Here is an 8,667-nt window from a genome sequence, read left to right on the forward strand (position 1 = left end):
TTTTTTCCCCAAACTAGGCCATCAACTTCCAGGAAACAAACACTACCCAGTTATTTCAATGACCACAGTGTCCAGCTCTCCACCTGGTGCTCTGTGTTTGTTCACAGGAAACAACCAGAGTTTTGCATAAAGTAGCGGAGATTCAAGTACCCACCTAGCACATCTGCATCCTGCTACTCAAGGCCTATGCTTCTAGTTAAAAACTGTCTAAGGAGCCCTGGCAGGTGTGGCTCAGTGGATTGAGTGCCAGCCTGTGGGCCATAAGGTCACCAGTCAGGGCACATGCCTGAATTGCGGGCCAGGTCCCCAGTTGGGTGTGTATAAGAGGCAACCAATTGATGTATCTCTTGCACATTGATGTTTTACTTCCTCTCTTTCTCCCTCTCTTCCCCTCTCTCTAAAAATAAATAAATAGAATCTTTTAAAAAAGCTGTCCAAGGAAACATGAAACTTGTGCCAAGCTAGGCAGAAGGCTGTGCCCTCCATTTGCTTGCTAGTTTCAAGCACATGTGAACAGAATGCGTCCTTAAGATGTTATTGAAGAGCAGACGGAGTCACATGGGTCATAGTGAGCATCTCCTGAAGCTTCTCCCACAATGCCTCATGGAAAGAGGGCCAGAGTCACCCCACAGTAAATGTCTCAGAAACACACTGAGCATGAAGGAAATGGTCCAGTTCCTTAGCATTACCTTCATCTTTAAATCTAAGTTCAAGCCAGGCTACTGTTCACTTTTTTAAAAAAGATTTTAATTATTTATTTTTAGAGAGAGGGGAAAAGAGAGAGAGAAACATCAATGTATGATTGCCTCTCACACACCCCCCAACTGGGGACCCGGCCTGCAACCCAGGCATGTGCCCTGACTGGGAATTGAACCTGTGAGTCTTTGGTTTGCAGGCCAGCACTCAATCCACTGAGCTATACCATCCAGGGCTACTATTCACTATTTGATCAGTGCTGATCTGCCAGTCTTCAAAACTGCCAGACCTTTGGTTCAGAATTCCTCTCCCTTCTTGCACACACCAGCCTATGAGGCAACTGAAGACAGGTCTCCTGTCTCCCATATCTGCTGCTGAAGCTAAGGCCTGTAACTCCTTCACAGTTCTCCAGGTGACAATGCGGATCCTCTCTGCTACCTGCATGGCCTCATTTTTCCTAAAGCACTCCAGTTTGACAGTGTCCTCCAAATATAAAACAGCAGAACCCAATACCAAAGCAGAGAAAAGGGGCACTTCCTCCTACCTAGTGAGATGCTAAAGTAACCCAAATTTGCATTAATAATACAAGCGACTTTAAATAGTCGCTAATGTTGCAGTTATCAGTTTGGAAAGAGCACTGGCTTTGAAGTCATATAGAGATGGGTTCAGATCCCAGCTCAGCCACTGATCAGTTTGCAGTGTGATCTAGAGCAGGTCAAATCACCTCTCTGGGCGTCAGTTCCCTCATCACTAAAATGGCAGTCATGATACTGATCTCACAGGATTGTTGATTTAATTAAAAAAGAATGTATTCAAAGAACCAAGCATATAGTGTGAACTCAATAAATGGGAGCTAGGACTCCTTTTACCACTAAAAATATTAATCTGTACCGCTGAGGCCTAAAAAGTGAACCAGGGACATGGTCCCGGACATGACCCCAGAAGGGAAAAGCCCCAGGAGCTATTATATAAGCATCACCAAAACAAGACTGTACCGACCTTGAACGCTAGAACAGGGAGGGGTGACTCCGTGTACTCTGGGAATCTTGCCAGTTCCCAGGGGCCAAGGGCCCACCAGGTGTTTCTTGTCACGCAGAGAGCAATTATCTTCATATATAATAATTAGTAAAATCTATATGAGCTAGGGAGTGGGGTTTGATCCTGTGAAGCCTCACCGTGGAGTGGATGCACTGCCCAGGAACCCTAGTATTCCCACCGAGGCTCCAGAGGACTGCCATCCCCGGGGCTTCCCAGCGTGTTACTCTGTGATTTCGGATGCTGATGGCTCGGTTGGTGATGTATGGCCCCTGCAACTCCCCTCTGCCTTTCCCTGTGTCTTATTATTGATTTATACTCTTCCCCTAGTAAAGCATTTCTTTATTACCATCCAGAGTGCCTGTGCTTTCGCCTCGAATCCCTTTCAGTTGTGCTGCGCACTACATAACCTCTAAATTGTTTTTCCACATACTGCACCTCGGCCCTGTACCAATAACACTGATGCTGATTACTGGGGTCACAGAATGTCAGAGGTGGAAATGCTCTCAGATATCAACTTAACTCAAGCCTAGCTGAATCATTTGGTGAGCTTTCAAAAAACATCATTTCACAGGCCCAACCACAGACCAATTAAATCAGTATCCCTGGGAACAGAGAGCAGACATCTATGGTTTCTTAGACCAGTCACCTTACTTTACAGGGGAGAACATGAGGCCCAGAAAAGTGAAGTGATTCTCCATGATCTTTTCCAATTTCATACTGCTGCATCAGCCCAGTGTTTCAGAGAGCAGAATATCTTGGGAACACTGTCAATCAATGTGAAGGTCCCTTTTAGTCCTCTTGTTTGACTGGCTTGTGTTCCTGACGCCCTCCTAGCCCTCCTCTGTGCAGACAAAACACGGCCTTGAAGGATCTGTGTGATGGGCAGAGGCGGGCAGGATGGATGAGGAACATTGTAGGTGGCAGGAACAGAGGGTTTACTTATCTCTGCCTGCGTGCTCAGAGCCTCCTCCTCCCGTGCGGGCCCAGCTCCCTGAAGGCCTGTGCATGCTTCTCTCCCAGCAACAGAGCGCGTCTTCCTGCCCGCTGTTTCCTACCTACCATCACGGCACTTGGGCTCCCTTTGCCTCGGCCCTAGCAAGACTCAAAGGGCCCAACGAACATTACATAATTCAAGCTATTCCCTGAGCACCTACTCTGAGCCCGGGACTCTGTGAGGAACGGAGGTGTCACAGCAAACGAGGTACCTGCCTTCCCGGAGCCATCCTCCTGTCGGCAAGCGGCTCTTCTGGTGGTTGCCTCCACCGCCATTGGAGAAAGGGCACTGGGTATCTCAAACCAGAAGTCGCACTGTTTGCTAAGCAAGGGAGAGCCGTCCTGTGCGGCACCCACTGGATGAACAAGAGCTGGTCGCAAAGGGTTCCGGAAGCGCACGGTCCAGGGGCGCACGGACACTCAGAGGTTGGAGAGTTTAGGGGCTGGCTCAACTTTGGCTGTGGAAACCTGGTGACAGACACCCGGCTGTGGCCAACTCCGCTCCCTCACGTTTAGCACTGGAGTGCGGCTATTGCTGATTGACTGGCTGTTAGCGCCATCGCTGGCGTGAAGCTGATGCTGATTGGCTGACTTTAGCAACTGGGTTGCTGAGGCATGGTCTAGGTGTGTAATTGGTGCTGGAGGTAACCTAGCGTCTTGAAAGTAACTATCGCTAAAACAGAGCCAGTCTTTTCTTTCTTGGTATTGTAAGTGAAGGTCGTCCCCCCACTGCCCCCCAGGATCCCCCTGGGTCCTTTTACAGCTAATTCTGGTCTTTGAAACTTGAGACACTCCAATACCTAATCTCAGGAAGCTAGCTCACAGTCGTTAGGAATTCGGGTCCACTGCTGAAAATGGAACCCCTGGTGCCAGCCATGGTGTTCACAAAACAAACATTTATGGTATGAGTTCCAGCTGTGTTTTAGCCCACGTGGAAGCCCTGGGGGGCACACACGGCTCTAAACTCAAGGACAATAGAAGGGCCATGAGAAAAAGACCAAAAATAATATAAAACCATTGGAACTGAAGCATCTCCAAATGAAAAGCTGACAAAAACCCGTGTGCTTCAGCCTCCTCATTTAAAGGGTATGAAACCCTGGTTCCCAGAGCAGGTAATTGACGCAGCATGTTACTTGACAACGCGGGACCCAGGTATTCTGACTCCTTTACTGAAACCTACTGCCCAGAAACAAGAAGGAGGAAGCTGGCTGCTCTCATTTAGAGTGATGGGGGAAACCTCATGGAGAAGGTGGGTCTGCAACTGTGCTCTGGGGGAAGGGCACGAGCAAAGGTATGGTCCACAACCCCCTTTGCACCTGGTCATCCAGGTGCCCTAATCTCTTATACCAGCCCTGTTTGTTTGTTTTTTTTCCTTCCCTCTGCCCTGGTGCAATGCTCCTCCATGCTGGAGTATTCACAGCTGGAGCCCTGAATTCCAGAAGGTACCTCAGCCAGCATTTCTAAACTGCGTTTGCAGGTCTGTCCCACTGGGCCCCTCTAGGGGAAAGAGCAGGATGAAGGACACAGCCCCTGCACCAGAAAGATCAGCCAGCTAATTGGGCAGGCACCCAGCATCTCCTCTTGCTTCTGAAGCAGCTCTTCCAGGAATGTTCACAGATGCTCCTGTGGGGGCGGCATAAACAAATAATTTGTGAGCAGCAGCAACCACAGTCTGGGAGAGAAACAAGGCAGGAGAGAGGTGATGGAGAGAAAGCTTGTCCTCAGTGCCCACTAACAGCCTCTGCTTGTTCATTTCAGAGCCTCCTCCTACCCTGCTCTCTGGCCCTTCTCAGAGTCCCTCACCTCACACCAAAACCTGCTTTCCCATGTAGTCTTCCCTCCTCTTACAGATGAACACATGTCCCAGGCCTGCCGTGTGTCAGGTACTAGACATAAAAACACTTAGGTGGTCTCCTTTGCCCGCGCATAATCACAAACAAGTCAGAGAAAGAGATCTAATGAATACACATACATAGGAGACCAACAACATGTCAGGCCCTATGCTAGGCACTTCCATTATTTTATTTAACTCACAGTACTGAGAGATAGACAGCATTTGTGTTAGAACCCCAGGATGGCCTAAATTCTTAACCCCTGGTGTACATACTCTCTAAAGTCCCCTCCCCTGGAGTGTGAGCAGGACCTGTGACAATAATGGGGTATCACTCTCTTGAGTAGGTTACATTATATAGCATTCTGTCACAGCAAAGTGGGGATCCTGCTTGCTTTGAAGAACTAAGCCACCATGTTGTGAGAAGTCCATGTAGTTAGGACCTAGGGCCATGTGGCCTTTAGGAGCTGAGAAAAACCTCCAGCTGACAGCCAGAAAGAAAACAGAGATGACCTCTTTCCACACCACCATAATGGTGTGCATGAATGTCCTGGCTGATGTTTTCAAGAGCATCCACAATGCCAAAAAGAGAGGTAGGCACCTGGTTCTTGTTAGGCTGTGCTCCGAAGTCATCATCTGGGCTGGGTGGTGATGAAACACAGTTACAATGATGATTTTTAAATCATTGATCATCACAGAGCTGGAAAAATTGTTGTGAACCTCACAGGCAGATTAAACAAGTGTGGAGTAATCAACCCCAGGTTTGATGTGCTACTCAAAAAAGATCTAGAAAAAATGGCAGACTAACATGCTCCTGTCCCATCCATTTGGTTTCACTTTACTGACAACCCCATTGGGCATCATGGGCCATGAAGAAGCAATGCAAAAACACACCGGAGAGAAAATCTTAGGATTCTTTTTCTAGGGATGTAATACATACCTGCAAACAAAATGCCTCAATGGACTCTGGTGCTTCACTCGGCTTTTTGAACTTTACAGCAGAGCAGCTAGAGTGCCTGCAGGAATGTGCAGCCTTTGTTTTAATTGGTGAATGCTGTTTCCCTGAAGTGAACAAGAAAGTCTCGACTTGTAATAACTCAAAACATCAGGCTCACAGATCAGCAGAGGAAGGCGTCTGGCCCTGGATGGTTGACTCTGAATTGGGCTCCAGGTAGAATCTTATGTTAACCCTGGAAAGAGTTGTGCCTTTCCTGTTTTTAGCTTGACAATACAAATTTCATGCACTGTTGTTAAATGCCCTAAAAATATGATATGGTTATAGTTAACTATGTTAAGTGCTTATAAGGAAGAAGGCAGGAAACAGACAGCTAGAATCCACAGATCACCAGGACTTCTCAAAGAAAATTTGAAAGGCCCTGGTTGGTGTGGCTCAGTGGACTTAGCACCAGCCTGCAAACCAGAGGGTCACTGGTTCAAGTCCCAGTCAGGGCATATGCCTGGGTTGTGGGCTAGGTCCCCAGTTGGGGGCACATGAGAGGCAACCACACATTGATGTTTCTCTCCCTCTCTTCCCCTCTCTCTAAAAATAGGTAAATAAAATCTTTTAAGTTAAAAAATTTTGGATGGCACGTTGGTAACATTTTAGCAATACATATTTGTAAAATGTCATTTAAAAAATATATTTTTTTAAAACCTGAAGAAGAAAAAAAAAGAAAATCGGAGACCTGATTCCTACAGCCACAGGAACTGAATTCTGCCAATTACCTGAATGAGCTTTGAAGAGGACCTGCCTTGGTTGACACATTGATTGATGTTAGCTTTGTGAGACCCTGAGCAGAAAACCCAGCTACTCTGTGCCCAGACTTGACCTGCAGAAATAGGTGTTAAGTCTGAGTGTGTAGTAATTTGCTATATGTAGCAATCGAAAACTAAAATTGGGTGATATTCAAAATATTTAAGAACCAGCAGGACATGGGCACCAACCAATCAGAATGGACATGGGGAGCAAACAGGTGATGTGGGCAGAACATTAGCCTTGGAAGAAAGTTTTCTAATGTTCATTTTATCGATATGGAAACTGACATTCAGTGGAAGTTGGCTAGCCCAAGCCTTCATAGCTAGTAGAGGCAGAGCTGTATTCAATCTGAGTTTCCTGAAAAGCAGTTAAGGAATGGAAGCCAAGAGCACAGGTTTTGGTGGAGTGGGAGGGCTCTGAGAGTCATCCTTAGGGATCTGGACTTGCTTTTCTGGGTAATGGTGAGCCACTGATAAATGTCAATAAGATGTGGGGGTAGGATAGAACCTCCAGCATTTGGCAGCATGTGAGAAAGCAGGTGTGTATGATTTTGGAAAGGGTTCCATCAGAAAAGCAGAATTATGGCAAGTGACATAAAATAAAGTCTGATAAAGGACCTGGCTCTTATATAATTGTGAGCTCTGGTTAAGAAGACCATATAAAGCTGTGCTCTTTGTTTCTGGTGTTGGGCCTGGAGGCAGTAGAGGTCAGCCTGCTGCTGGTCAAAGAGAAAGAGCTGGGTATGAAATAAGGGAGAACAAGGACTAACAGGAACCCAGATGGCTGACCTGCAACCAAGAAAGCAAACTGTGGCTAAATCCACATCAGATTCCTCAGGTGTGGTGGTTAAGACAACAGGAATTGGAGTCATACAAACCCAGGTTCAGATCTTAGCCCTGGCACTCCTAGCTCTCTGCCCTAGCTCTTCACCCACTCATTTTATCATTTATTTGTGGATGCTGCCTGTGAGATTTAGCACTGTGACAGATTAATAGTGATTTTCTATTTCCCTATGCCTCAGTTTCAGCGTCTGTAAATGGCACCTGTGATAAGTTTTGAAAGATGTAGCAGTGCCATGGACATCCTGAGGGCCCCGTAAATGCTAGCTTTAGTGCTCAAAGATAGCAGTCTCCCAAAGAACATTCTTTTTCAGGTTAAATACCCCTGGTACATGTCATGTTCTCAGGCCCCTCACCATCCTGGACCCTAAGTGCAGAACATGCCTCTGATGGGACGTTCCCTGCCTGTTGCTTGTCCTATCCTTGCCTATTCCTGCTGTCACCCTCCACTTTTCAGGGTTAACTCACACTGTGGATACTTAAGATACAGGAGCTGGAACAAGCTGTACTTTCACATCTGGCAGGAAAAGGGAGGTGCCCAGGGGAGCTGAGAATAGCTGTCCAAAGTGAGCAAGGAAATGGCACCAGCTGGCAGGGGCAGCGGAAGAGGCAGGGATCCCCATCTGCAGTAAGTGGATGACACCTTGGCCCCTCAACTCAGTGCTCACTACTCACTTCAGATGGGCAGTAAGCACCCGAGGGGACTGTTCCTTCAAAATGATAAATTCCCTACAATTCCCTACTCTAGACCTCCTTAACCTAGAAAAACAGACCAGCAGAGAGCTGTCATTCCATCTGGAGCTAGAGAGCACCGGGAAAGATCTCACCTTATTTAGCTCTAAGGAAGCCATGGGAGAAGGGAAAAGGGCAGAACAAGGCGATGTTCACCTTAAAGGAGTCACGGGCTCCTAGATTGTCCTAGTAGAAGCCTCTGAAGATCATTTTGTCTTTGTTGGGAAACCTGAGGCCAAGAAAAAGAAAAGATCTGCCCTGAATCACACTGGCAAAGTGTAGCAGAGCCTGGTTTATAGCTCAACTCTCCTCTGCATCCTGTAATCAAACCTTCCATATTTCTTCCTGTGTATGTGTGTATACACATATATAATATATATGTAATACGTATTATATGGACACAGACACACACACATATATAAAATAATATATGGACACATACACACATATATAAGATTCTCAATGAATGCATTAGAGACGATTTAGAAAATAGAGAAAACAAAGAAGAAAATTAAAATAATCCAAAATACCAAAATTCACAAACTACCTAATATTTTGGGGCATTTCCTTTTATTTCTTTATGCATACACAAAATATACAAATACATAATAATACATTTTTAAACACTGGAATTTACTATAGATGTATATTTACAATCTCTTTATTATCAAGTTATGTCTACAAATATTCTTCCAAAACATTTAATAGCTTTAAAGTACAACATCACATTGCATGTACCATTATTTATTTAACTATTCCCTTTTGGGTGACATTGAGATTAT

At 46.0% G+C, this 8,667-nt stretch overlaps 1 pseudogene; it reads left to right on the forward strand.

Moving 5' to 3' along the window:
- The first annotated feature begins 5,090 nt into the window (after positions 1-5,090).
- LOC150004902 (small ribosomal subunit protein uS8 pseudogene) lies at positions 5,091-5,483 on the forward strand (annotated as a pseudogene).
- Positions 5,484-8,667: the final 3,184 nt, after the last annotated feature.

This window comes from Furipterus horrens, unplaced genomic scaffold, assembly GCF_987537825.1.
Source record: "Furipterus horrens unplaced genomic scaffold, mFurHor1.1.pri manual_scaffold_7, whole genome shotgun sequence".
Taxonomy (NCBI): Eukaryota; Metazoa; Chordata; class Mammalia; order Chiroptera; family Furipteridae; genus Furipterus; species Furipterus horrens.